The following is an 8507-nucleotide window of genomic DNA, read 5'->3' on the forward strand; positions in this document are numbered from 1 at the left end:
CACTCAGGAGGTGCAGGATCTACGTGGCGGAAGTTCCGGGAGTCAGGACTTTTATAACTTGAAGAATTGTTTATCGGCAATGGCTTTGCCTTTGAAATTCCGGCTCCCTGACATGAAAAAGTTCGATGGAACTGGAGATCCCACTGCCCACATGAATCAGTATGTTGCTGTAATGAAGCACACGATCCTGACTGAGGACCAAGTCCTGGGGCTGTTTAACACTTATCTGGAGGGGGCTGCCCTCACATGGTTTCATGCATTGCCAATGGTGACGAAGAGGGATTGGAAAGAGTTAGCGAAGTCATTCATCGCTCAGTATAGCTTCAACACCATGCTTGAGGTCACTTTGAAGGAGCTAGAGAGCACTAAGTAGCAGACTGGGGAATCTTTTTCCGATTTTGTAAGGAGATGGAGGGCCAAGGCCGCGGTCATGAAATAGAAGCCGCTTGAGCAGGACCAGATCCGAATGGTAGTGGGCAACACATTGCCATATATTAAGAATGAGCTGCAGTATATGCCATTTACCGATTTCAATGAGATGTATAGCTGCGCCTTGACAGTTGAGGGGGATGGAGAACCGAAAAAGGCGTATACCAAGTGGACGAAGTCGGGATATAGTGCCGGAGGGCCAAGTGCGAGTGCAGAATCTGCAGCAGTGAAAGTGCTTGATCTTAATGCTATCAAAAAGAGGCAGTTCGCCAAATTTGATCAGACCTATGCAAAAGTCTTCGAACGATTGCAGAAAAAGGGGTTGCTGAAAGCTCTTACTCCTTATAACAAAGCTCCACCTTCTCCACGGATACAAGCTAGGGGATACTGCGAATTCCACAGCAGTTATGGGCATACTATTGAGAACTGTGAGAGGTTGAAGCACGAGATCCAAGATTTGATTGAGGAGAAGAAGATAGCTGATCCTTCGTCAGCAAACCCTTCCACTAGGCGTAATCCATTGCCTAATCATAGGGTGAGCATGATCGGAGTCAGTCTGGAAGAAAGTGTAGTGATGGAATCCTTCGAGGAAAACGAAGAGGAGTTGTTGGACTCCGATGAAAAGAGCAATGTAGGAAATGGTCTATATGTGTCCTTTCTTGGCGAGGAACAGGAAGGTGAACCGATGGATGAAGGTTTGGATGGTGGAGCACCGTATGATGAAGATAGTGCCGAAGAGACCAGAGAAGGGTCGTCTCGAACTATTGTGCCAGAATTGGGTCTGTTTAGTGGCGGGGAGAATCCCGATATGCACTTGCGTGAATATATGCATGATATGTTTGTTGAATCCTTCGGGGTGGACGAGATTGCTCAGTGGTTCCATCATTCGCTGATAGGCGAGCCTTTGGGGTGGTTCCACTCATTACCCGACTCTTGCAAGCATGATTGGGATCGATTGTCAGATTTATTTCTAGAAAAGTACCAAAAAGCTGAAGACAGGACTACAGAGCGCTTCGCGATGCAGATCGGACCTATCAAGCGTCCGCTACCGAGGGTCAGTAAGTACAATGGCAACAAAGATCCCATGGAACACCTTCACTTCTACTTGTCGGCCATGGGGCCTTTGGGCTTTAAGGAAGAAGAGATCACCAGTTTGTTCTGTAATTCATTGATGGGTGAGCCGTTGATGTGGTATATGTCACTTCCGATGCATGTCAAGACCGATTGGGCGGCAATGACAAAGAGGTTTATCAAAGAGTATACGGTATGGATGCTGGCAGAGCAAACCTCGGACTCACCCTCTTATGAAACACCCGAGGCAGTGTTAGCAATGCCTAGGTATGGGGGATACCGTGATCCTATTGAGCATGCGAGGATATTCCGTAACCATATGTACGACGCCGGGTTCCCTCAATGTGAATTACATGAACATTTCCCGGGAACCCTCATGGGAGAAGCCTTGTTGTGGCACCAAGGCCTATCAGAGGAGGAAATGGGTCATTGGATACCGCTTAGGGATGCTTTTGTGGCGAGATATGAGATGTATGTTCCATGGACGGGGTCCCTGGAGGATCTGGATAGGATCAGGCAATTCCCCGAGGAACCATTCGTGGATTATGTTAGGAGGTGGAGGCACCGCTATGAGCAGTGTCCTGAAACAATGAGTGATAAGGTGCAGCTTATGTGCATACAAAGAGGAGCCATTCCGTTGGCGGCAAGAAGGATGAGTAGAGTGTCCCTCCGGGATTATGATGATCTGATAGGCTGGGCATTGTATGGATCAGCGGATCCTTTTTATTTAAATCCGAACGTTCCTCACGTTATGGATCTAATGATTGTGGACATTTGGGAAAGTTCCTCGGACGAGGAAGATATTAATCGGAGGATTCCTATCAATATTTGGGATGAATCTGATGATGAGCTGGAAATCACCGTCATGACAAGATCAGGTCGAGTGGCCGAAGGAAAGGCACCTATGGTGGAGGCTGAGATAGGGGAAGGGTCGGCTCCAAAGCCGGATGACCAAGTTCTCGAGCAGTTGAAGAAGACACAAGCTAAGTCCACGGTGTGGGAAGTTTTATGCCATTCCAAGTACCATCGTGAAAACCTGATGAAAGAGCTGCAGAATTTGGTTATTTCTACCGATACTGAGCCAGCAGCGTTGGTAGAGGCAATTATGGCTCGAAAGAAAACTGAAATCACGTTTACCGACGAAGATCTCCTAGAAGAGGGGAAGGCTCACAACAAGCCTTTGTATATCCGAGCTGAAATCAACGGGAAGAAGACTAGCTGTGTGATGGTTGATGATGGATCAGCCATTAATGTTTGCCCGCTGAAACTCTTGTCTAAGTTGGGAGTGGAAAGAGGAGACTTGACGGCCTCGGAAACTGTGATCAGGGCTTACGATGACAGCCATAGGCACATTGAAGGAGTTTTTAAGGCCAAGCTGAAAGTGGGGCCACTTGAGGAAGAAACAGAGTTCACGGTGTTGGACATCCCGGTAACCTTTGCTGTATTGTTGGGACGCCCATGAAGTTGGGAGGTGTGCCCTCCACGCTCCACCAAATGATCAAATTCCCCTTCGGGGAGGAGATAGTGATGATCAGAGTGGAAAAATTGAGCTCGGTGGCGGCATTGGGAATTGAGCCTCAGCTTTTCTCCGGATTCCAAGTTTCTGGGATTTACGAGTCTAGCATGACCTCTGATGTGGTGAAGATGATGAAAGGAGGCTTTATCCCTGGCATGGGCTTGGGAGCACACCATCAAGGGTTGCCAGAATTTCCGGACTTCAAGAGTCAGAAAACCCGGAGGGGTTTAGGATATGAACAGGGAGGTCCGTCCAACACGAGTAATGAGGGAAAAGTGGGCCTAAGGAAGTATTTCGTGAAGGAGGGGCACGGAAATGTTTATTCAGGGACCCCTGAGTCATGGACTAGCACCGAAGGAAAGATTCTGCCAGGATTCGAGATCTTCAATGATGTGACTGACTGGGGCAAAGGAAAGGCAAGTTGCTTTGTCGAGGAGATTATGATGTTAGACTTGAATGCCGAGGAGCAGGTCATCACTATTGAAGCAACTGCGGGAGCGGTGGATGAGCCCAGTACCTCCAAAGCTTATGAGAAACCCGAAAACCCTGTTGATGAAAATTGTATCACTGCTTTATTTGAATCCAACAATGTACTCGCCAACACTATCAATGAAATGAATTCTGATTTTGCGTACTTGCTTGATGTTGATCATGATCATTCCATGCATTCTCATTCATATAACATGCCTACATTTGAAATCAATACAATAGAAATGTCAACTTTCAATCTTGGCACGGATGAAAATCCTAAACTTATACAAATTGCTCAAGAATTAACTATTGAAGAGAGGAAAGAATTTGAGAGAATAATTAAAAAATACGAAATAGTGTTTGCTTGGACATACGAAGACATGCCAGGAATTGATCAATCAATCATAACTCAGCGTATTCCAACATACCCCGACGCGAAGCCCGTGAAGCAGAAACTCCGACGCATGAGACCGGAATGGGCAGATAAGATTAGAGAGGAAGTGAAGAAGCAGTTAGAAGCAGGGTTCATCGAAGTAATCGACTATCCCCCTTGGGTCGCAAATGTAGTGCCCATCGCAAAGAAGGACGGCAAAGTGAGAATGTGCGTTGATTATAGAGATCTTAATAAGGCATGCCCCAAAGATGAATTCGCGTTGCCTCATATTGACGTGCTGATCGACAGTGCAGCATCAAGCGTCTTACACACGAACGTGGACGGTTTCATGGGCTACATGCAAGTTCAGATGGCTGAGAAACACAAAGCGAAAACCTCGTTCACAACTGAGTGGGGAACATACTGCTATAGGGTGATGCCGTTTGGTTTGAAAAATGTCGGGGCAACTTACCAGCGAATGGCTACAGCACTGTTCCATGATATGATACACAAAGAGGTAGAGGTTTATGTGGACGACATGATGGTCAAGTCGGAGACAAGAGAGGGGCATTTCGCTGCACTCGAGAAGTTTTTGGCCCGAATTTCCGAATTCAAGCTGAGGTTGAACCCGAAGAAGTGCTTCTTTGGTGTTTCATCGGGGAAGATCTTAGGCTATGTAATCGGAAACAAGGGAATTGAGGTAGATCCCGACAAAGTGAAGGCCATACGAGAAATGCCGGCACCAAAGAATGAGAAAGAAGTGAGAGGGTTTCTGGGGCAGGTTCAGTACATCAGTCGGTTCATAGCAAGACTCACCGCAATCTGTGAGCCAATCTTTAAGCTGCTACGGAAAGATCAACCCACGGTTTGGAATGATAAGTGCCAGCAAGCATTAGAGAGTGTTCGGAACTATTTGTCTAATCCACCTGTTCTGAGACCGCCTAAACTGGGAAGACCGCTTCTCCTTTATGTGGCGATCGAGGAGTGATCTATTGGAGCAATGTTGGCTCAAGAAGGAGACACCGGTGTGGAGCACGCGGTGTATTATCTGAGTAAGAAGTTCCTGGAATACGAGCTTAAGTATAACATGATCGAAAAGACGTGTGTGGCAGTAGTATGGCTAACAAAGAAACTACGGCACTATTTTCAATCTTACAAAGTGATCATTATTTCCCGGATGGATCCCGTGAAGTATCTGTACCGAACTCCGTCTCTAACAGGGAAGCTAGCCCGATGGTTGTTGCTTTTGTCCGAATTTGATATTGAATACGTAACGAAGAAGGTTATCAAGGGGAGAGCTGTAGCAGAATTTCTGGCCAACCAACCTCTGAATGCAGAAGAGGAAGAGATAAGCTATGAATTCCCCAACGAGCACTTGAACGCAATAGAAGTTATGCCTTGGAAAATGTTCTTCGATGGAGCGGTTAATTCAAATGGAGCCGGGGTAGGAGTACTACTTATCTCACCAGAGGGAGAAAGGATCCGGATGGCAAAGAAGTTATCCTTCCCTCTCACCAATAATATGGCCGAATACGAAGCATGCATCTATGGGTTGGAGTCATTAGTAGCACTAGGAGCATCATATGTTGAAATTTGGGGCGACTCAAAGCTGATCATCGAACAGGCGCAAGGAAACTGGGAAGTGAGGGAAGAAAGGTTACGTCCATACCTAGACCAGCTAGAAGGGTTGGCACAAAGATTCAAGGAATGTCGTTTTTATCACATCCCTCGAGCACAAAACCAGGCAGCGGATGCTTTGGCCACTTTGGTGTCAGTTTGGGACAACCCTCGGAACCTTGCCTCGAAGCCGTTGGTATTGAGGAGATCTCACAAACCATGCTACGAAGAAGTAATGCTATTAGGGGCAGATGAAAAGCCGTGGTACTTTGATATCGTGAACTTTATGAAGAGTGGAACATACCCGGTAGAGTCGGAGCTTAGGGATCAAGCTGTAATTAGAAGGTTAGCTCAGCAGTTCGTCATCCACAACGACTTGCTTTACAAAAGGCACACCGATGGTTTACAACTGAGGTGCTTGGATGCGGGAGAAGCCCGCGAGGCAATGGAGTCAGTACACTCAGGAATTTACGGGGCCCATATGGGAGGGGCGGTATTGGCAAAGAAAATCATAAGGCAAGGCTTCTATTGGCTCACCATGGAAAGAGATTGTAACGAATATGCGAAGAAATGCCATGATTGTCAAATCCACGGAGATTATAATCATTTACCAGCTATGGAACTGCACGTATTGGCACCCATTTGGCCATTTGCGTCTTGGGGCATTGATATCATCGGAGAGGTGAGGCCTAATGCTTCGAACGGGCACAAATTTATTGCAGTCGCCATTGATTACTTCACCAAGTGGGTAGAGGCAAAGTCGTTTAGGAAATTGGGATCCAAGCAGATGAGAAAGTTCATTGAGAAACACTTGATCACCAGGTTCGGAGTGCCTCATCACATAATTACGGATAACGGGGTCCAGTTTCAGGGGGAAGTAAGAAGTCTCTTCCAAGAATATGGCATTGAACATCACAGGTCTTCTCCGTATCGTCCACAAGCTAATGGCGCAGTAGAAGCAGCTAACAAGAACCTTAAAAGGATTCTCGTAAAAACAGTAGAATCACATCGGAATTGGCACGAGCAGCTCCCACTCGCGTTATGGGCTTATCGCACGACAGTTAGAACCTCGACTGGGGCAACACCGTTCTCCTTAGTATACGGTGCAGAAGCCGTTCTCCCGATTGAGATCGAAAAGCGATCGTTGAGAATCGCAGTGGAAGCAGAGATTCCGGAGACGGAATGGGTGAAGAAGCAATGTGAACAATTAGCGTTAGTAGACGAGAAAAGGATGGAAGCCCTTTACCATGTGCAGTTATATCAGAGAAGGATGGCCCGAGCCTTCAACAAAAAGGTCAAGGCCCGCCCTATCAAAGAGGGAGACTTGGTGCTGAAACAGATCCGTATGACGCACACCGACCCGAGGGGCAAGTTTAAGCCTAACTGGGAAGGACCGTTCTTCGTGAAGAAAATCCTGAGCAAAGGGGCGGTGAAGCTTACCACCGTGGACGGCATGGAGTTCTCCGAACCTACCAATCTGGATAGGCTTAAGAAATACTTTTCGTAAAAAAAAAAAGAAAGAAAAATTCCCGATAGGTTGAAAACCCGCAAAGGGCGACCTATGCAACAATCAGGGACATCCCAATGGGTGAAAACCCAAAAGAGCACTCATTTGAAAATTTCGGGATAGTAAAAGGAGAGATGAAAAATCACCGGGATCTGAAAACCGAAAGGCGGATCCTGGCAACAGTAGTTATATCCTGAGCAATTACAAAAATAATGTATAAGAGGCTAAGTATTTCTGTTGTTTGTAAATAAATAAAGGCATGAATATATTTGAAGAGAATGATTGGAATCATCATAATCTACTAAATGCATGGTAATACGAATCATGAGTTATACATTTCCTACTTTACTTTTCACAATAAAAAGCCTACATACTATCCACCCCACTCCCTATACATCAGCTATACATCGGGGTAATCCTAATAAAAACTACAAAGCTATACATGATGAGCCTAATAAGGAGGGATATCCCAGTAGGCCTCAAAATCCCTCAGATGTGACGCCCGCTCCGCAGATAGTGCCTCCTCGGTGGCTCGAAGTCTCTCCTCGGCTACGCGCGCCCTCTCCTCAGTAGCAAGGCGTCCGGTAGTCTCCTCCCGCACCCTCTCCTCAATAGCAAGGCGTCCCACAGTCTCTCTCCGCATCACCTCTGACTAGTGGTCGTTCCTCTCCCGATAAACCTGGCCAACCCTGGCATCGGACTCCTGCACCGACTCGCTCCGTCTCCGCTCATGTGTGTGAATATCACTCTGAAAAGAAAAAAAAACAAATATGAAAAAAAAGAAATACTAGCGAGAATAAAAATCATACATACATATATGCATACATCCCACTACACTAAAATAAAGTAATAATACATACCAGATGGTCAGCACAGCGCAAGCTGAGTCGATCTCGGAGGTAACCAGACAGCCCCACATAATCGGTGCAAGTCTCTCTCGAGGTCTGGGAAGCGTCTGAGGGGTCAAACGGTACCCTCGATGTAAAGACCGGAGGAGCCATCTCGACACCGGCGTAGGCCACCCCGGACTCATCATAACAAACAGTCGCGAAATCCCTCCTAAAGTCCGGGACGGGTACGCCCAGAGGGGACCTCTCCGGTCGGGCGGCGCTGGAGGACTCGCCAACGTAATAAGGCGGCTCACTCGCAGATGTCTCAGCTCGGGCACCATCGAAGAAATCCGACATATGAGCACTCCTCCAGGAACCCTCCTGCAAAGAGAGACACAATAAATACCACTAACTATCTCGTAAATAAAGATAAATAGGCCGAACCATTCACCGGGACCTCCTCCCGACCAAAGACTGCAGCGACAGCCTCTCGCGAAAACACGTCTGCCACCGGGTCCACCTCCATCGCCACCGCTGGGGCATCCCTCGCACTCAACAAGGTCGATAGGTAAGGAGTACGACCCCCGACATGAACCCACACATCTCTACCAACAAATCGGTGGGTCAAATCCTGACGAATGACCAACAAGGGCATAGTTCGCACCGCAAACATAGAGACAGGGATCTCGCCTG

The sequence above is a fragment of the Euphorbia lathyris genome, chromosome 5, assembly GCF_963576675.1.
Source record: "Euphorbia lathyris chromosome 5, ddEupLath1.1, whole genome shotgun sequence".
Classification (NCBI taxonomy): domain Eukaryota; kingdom Viridiplantae; phylum Streptophyta; class Magnoliopsida; order Malpighiales; family Euphorbiaceae; genus Euphorbia; species Euphorbia lathyris.